This window comes from Grampus griseus, assembly GCF_964374135.1.
Source record: "Grampus griseus genome assembly, chromosome: 9".
Taxonomy (NCBI): Eukaryota; Metazoa; Chordata; class Mammalia; order Artiodactyla; family Delphinidae; genus Grampus; species Grampus griseus.
This window is the reverse complement of record NC_139003.1, coordinates 99401839-99407838: the sequence shown is the minus strand read 5'-3', so window position 1 is coordinate 99407838 and position 6000 is coordinate 99401839.

Here is a 6000-nt window from a genome sequence, read left to right as displayed (position 1 = left end):
GAGCAAATCACCACGGGAAACCACCAACTTAAAGGTAGAGAGAAACAAAAGGAAAAAGAAACAATGGAAAGACAAAATAACCAGAAGGCAAAAGATAAAATAGCAGTAGTAAATCCTTACATATTAATAATCACTCAACTGTAAATGGACTGAACTCACCAATCAAAAGGACAGAGTGGCTGGATGGATTAAAAAAACAAGACCCAACTATATGCTGCCTACAAGAGGCTCATTTCAGCTCTAAAAGACACATATAGGCTCAAAGTGAAAGGACATAAGATGATATTACAAGCAAATGGAATCCAAAAGAAGGCAGGTGTAGCCATATTTATATCAGACAAATAGACTGCAAGCCAAAAAAGGGTAACAAGAGACAAAGAGGTCATTATATAATGATAAAGGGGTCAGTACGTCAAGAAAATATAACAATCTTATATATGGTCACAACACCCAAGCACCAAAATATAGTAAGCAAATAATAACAAATCTTAAGGGAGAAATAGATAACAAAACAGTAATTATAAGGGACTTCAATATCCCACTATCAGCAATGGAGAGATTGTCCAGACAGAAAGTCAACAAGGAAACATTGGGATTGAACCACACTTTATAACAAACTGTCTTAATAGACGTATATAGGATATTCCATCTAACAGCAGCAGAATACATTCTTCCCAAGTGCATAGGGAACATTCATCCAGGATAGATCATATGATAGGCCACAAAACAAATCTTAGCAAATTTACAAAGATTGAAATTATACCAAATCTCTTCTCTGACCACAGTGGTATGAAACTAGAATCAATTACAAGAAGAAAGTAAGGAGATCAGCAAATATGTAGAAACTAAACAACACACTTGTAAACAGCATTTGGGTCAAGAAAGAAATCCAAAGGGAATAAAAAATTACCTTGAAACAAATGAAAATGGAAATATAACATATTAAGTATAGTGGGATGCAGCAAAAGCAGTTCTGAGAAGAAAGGTTATGGCAATAAATGCATATATTAAGAAGTTAGATCTCAAATAAACAACCTAACTTTACACATCAAGGAAACAGAAAAAGTAGAACAAATTAAATCCAAAGTCAGCAGAAGGAGGAAAATAAGAAAGATCATAGTGAAAATAAAATATAGACCTGAAAAACAACTGAAAGAATCAACAAAACTAAGAGCTGGTTCTTTGAAAAGATAAACAAAATTGACAAACCTTTAGTTAGACTAACTAAGAAAAAAAAGAGATAAGAGTCAAATAAATAAAATTAGAAATGAGAGAGGAGACACAGTTGATACTACCAAAATACATAGAATTGTAAGAGACTACTGTAAACAATTTTATGACAACAAATTACATAACTTAGAAGAAATGGATACATATCTAGAAATGCACAACCTACCAAGACTGAATTAGAAAGAAATAGAAAATCTGAAGAGACGAGTAATGAATAAAGAGATTGAATCAGTAATTTTAAAACACTCAACACAGAAAACTCCAGGACCAGATGGCTTTACTGGTGAAATCTACCAAACATTTAATGAAAAATTAACACTAACCCTCCTCAAACTCTTCCAAAATATCAAGGAGGAGGGAACACTTCTAAACTCATTCTATGAAGCTAGCATTACATTGATACCAATACCATATCAAAATACCAGAAAAAAGAAAGCTGTAGACCAATATCCCTGATAAATATAGATGTAAAAATTCTCCATAAAATGTTAGCAAATCAAATTCAAGAACACATCAAAAGGATTCTGCACGTGACCAAGTAGGATTTATCCCTAGGTTGCCAGAATGGTTCAACATATGTAAATCAGTAAATGTAATACATCACGTCAATAAAATGAAAGTTAAAAATCACATGATCATCTCAACAGATGCAGAAAAAGCATGTGACAAAATACAACATCTTTCATGATAAAAACCCTTAACATATTGTGTATATAAGGAACATACCCCAACATAATAAGGGTCATGTATCATGAACCCAACAATAACATTATACTCAATGGATAAAAACTGAAAGTGTTTCCTCTAAAGTCAGGAACATGGCAAGGAAGCCCATTCTCACCACCCCTATTCAGCATAATACTGAAAATCATAGCTAGAGCAATTAGGCAAGACAAAGAAATAAAAGGCATCCAGATTAGAAAGAAAGAAGTAAAGTCATCAGTATTTGCTGATGATATGATCTTATACATACAATTTTTTAATTTACCCAAAGAGTCAGTCAAAAAAACTGTTGGAATTAATCATCAATCTAAAAAAAGTGGCAGGATAAAAAATCAACATACAGAAATCAGTTCCATTCCTTTATACTAATGATGAAGCATCTGAAAAAGAAATAAGGAAACCTTCCCATTCACAATAGCATCAAAAAAATAAAATACTTAGGAGTAAACTTAACCAAGGAAGTGAAAGAGCTATACAATGAAAACTACAAGACTTTGCTGAAAGAAATTGAAGACAAAAACAAATGGAAAGACATTCATGTTCATGGATGGAAAGAATTAACACTGTTAAAATGGCTATACTACTCAAAGCCACCTACAGACTCAACACCATTCCCATCAAAATACCAAAAACATTCTTTACATAAATAGAAGAAACAACCCTAAAATTTGTGTGGAACCACAGAAGACTCTAAATAGTCACAACAATCCTGAGAAAAAAGAATAAAGCTGAACATATCATGCCTCTGGATTTCAAACTATACTACAAAGTCATAGTAATAAAAAGTTTCATACTGGCACAAAAATAGACATACTGGCCAATGGAACAGAATAGAAAGCCCAGAATTAAATCCCAGTATATATGATCAATTAATATTTCACAAGTGAACCAAGAATATCCAATGGAGACAGGATAGTCTCTTCAACAAATGGTGCTGGGAAAACTAGAGAAATGTTTGAAGAAAAATGAAATCAGACTTCTATCTTACACCACTCACAAAAATTAATTTGAAATGGATGAAAGACTTAAACATAAGACCTAATACCATAAAACTTCTAAAAGGAAAGGTAGGGAAGAAGCTCATCTATATTAATCTTGGCAATGATCTTTTTTTAACATGACACCAAAAGCCCAAACAACAAAAGCAAAAATTAATAAATGGGACTACATCAAACTGAAAAGCTTTTGCACACAAGAAAAAAAAAGTCAAATGAAAAGACGACCTACAGAATGGGAGAAAAATTTTGTAAAACATATATCAAATAATGAGGTAATATCCAAAATATATAAAGAACTCAGTTAACTTAATAACAACAAAAAAAGAAACAATCTGATTAAAATATGGGCAGAAGAACTAATAGACATTTTTGCAAAGAGAACATCCAAATGGCCAACATACACATGAAAAGATGCTCACATCACTAATCATCAAAACCACAATGAGATACCACCTCGTACCTGTTAGGATGACTATCATCAAGAAGACAAGAGACAACAGGTGTTCGTGAGGATGCGGTGAAAAGGGTACCCTTGCATACACTGTTGGTATACTCTTGAGTCATTCCTCCCTCCCACCTTATTCCTGGAAGACTTTATTCCTGGCTTGCTCTCTCTCCACCCCTCTACTTCTAAGTAATTCTTGGTGATGTTAATATCCACAAAAATAATCTTTCCAATAACTTTTGCTTTTTGTTTTCTTCCTCACTTCCAAGGATCTGGATTTTCACCCTACCTTAGTTGCTGTTTCCCACGGTGACCAGTGTTATGACTGGTCATTATCAATGACAACACCACCTCCATAATTTAAATTCAAGCATTCTACTTTTCAATCACAAACTCCTATCTTTCTAGTTCACTCCCTCCAAGACCTTAATTTCAACAAAGCTTCAACTCACTGGGACCCACAATCCATTGTCCCTCATCCAACACTTGTCCTCTATTTCTTACCTGGCTTAAATCCCGTGGCACATCATTATATCACTCTCTGACATGTACCCTCAATCCACCTGCCTATTTATTTCCTCAGTTGGAAAAAAATCAATTCTATATGCATATGCTCTTTCTGTTAGCAAGGATGAGGCAGTCCCACTGCTTGGGCAGTAGATCCCCTGTCTTCTCACTCCAGCATTAAAATGTTTCCCTTCTCTCGTGGACCATTCCTACCACTATAAAAACACATTACCATTTCTCTCATGTTAAAAATAAACCCTCTCTTGACCCCACTACTCCTTTCAATGGCCACCTTTTAAAGAAATCTCTAAAGACTCATCCATAATTCATTTCTTGTATCTCTAGCCCCTAACCCACTCCAGTCAGGCCTTTGTCCCAACACTAAAACTGCTCTTATCAAGGTCACAAATACTCTGTACATTGACAGATTTGTCATATCTCAACCTTCATCTTACATAACCTCTCAGCAGCACTGACTCAGTGGTCACTTGCTTTCTGAAGCTCTTTCTTCACTTGGTTTCCATAGCGCCATGACCCCCAGGGCTGTTTCCTACCTCACTGGCTGCTTCTTTTCCCTCTGAGTCCTCAACATTGCCGTTCCCAAGACGCTACCCCAGGACTTCTTTTCTTCTCTTGCTACCTTCATTCCTTTGATGATCTTATTCCATCTCAAGGTTTAAAAAAATTTCTACCCTGATGATTCCCAAATTTATATCTCTGGCAGAACATCTCCCAGAAACACCAGACTAGTATATCCAACTGCCTACTCAACCCAATGGGCATCTCGAAGTACCATGCCCAAAACCAAATTCCCAATTATCCTCCAAATCCACTCCTATCCTAATCATTCCCATTTTATTAACTGCAACCTCATCAGGCCTATATTTGTATGGGAGTGATTCTCCAGGATTTGTATATAATTGTTCAAAAAGGAGAACTATTTTGATGTCTATGTGGTCTTCAGGTCCCTTGGGATTGAAATATAAAATATTTAAGTTGGGGGCTTCCCTGGTGGCGCAGTGGTTGAGAGTCCGCCTGCCGATGCAGGGGACACGGGTTCGGGCCCCGGTCCAGGAAGATCCCACATGCCGCGGAGCGCTTCAGAAAATGATGGCCAGTACCAAGGTGGAGTGTGGACATACATGTACAGGTACATGTATAAGCAAACTCTTAGCAGAGTTCTTCTTAATAGCACCAAAAAAAAAGAAAGAACGAAAGAAAGAAAAGAAACAATCCAAACAGTAAAATGAGTAATCAACAGTAAATCAACAGTAAAATGAGTAAGTAAGTTGTGGAATAATTTTACAAGGGACTGTTTGTTACACAGCCCTGAGAATAAATGGACTACAGCTACTACAGCTAAGTATCAATATACATAAATATCAAAAACACTATTTTGGGCAAAGAAGGCAAGTCATAGAAGAATACAAACAGCATCTTTCCATTTACATGAAGCTCAAAAACAGGCAAACTAAACAATATATTGTTTATGCACTCATGCATGTCGTGTACAGCCTAAAGAAAACTGAGGATAGTTATAACCTCTGTGTGGGTGGAAGGAGAGAAATACAACTAGGGAGCATATAGGATGCTTCTGCTTGGATTTGATTTCTTAAACTGGGTAGAGAACATGGGTATGTGTGTTATTATTCCTTAAACTGTTGAATCATTTGGTATATTATGTCTGAATGTAAGATTAACATCAATGTTTAAATAATAATGACCATTTATTGAACACCTACTTTCTTCCACCCACTGTGAAATAAACTCGACATAATAGATTGAATATTTACCACAACCTTGCATGGCAGGTATTTCCTCCGTTTTACAGATTAGTGAACAACACAAACTTGTCCTTATGGTTACTGAAAGCCCAGGGCAGAATTTGAACCAGTCTGACCCTGAAGTCTTCTGACCCTGAAGTCTTCTGATATCCCCTTTCTCATAATGTTCGTTATTACTGTGCTGGGAACACTTCCAAGCACTTTACATGCAACCTTCACAAGCACCCGGTTTTGAAGATGAGGGCATCAGGCACACAGAGACAATATGATTTATCCAAGATGACACAACTGGCAAGTACTGAAGTTGCCTCCC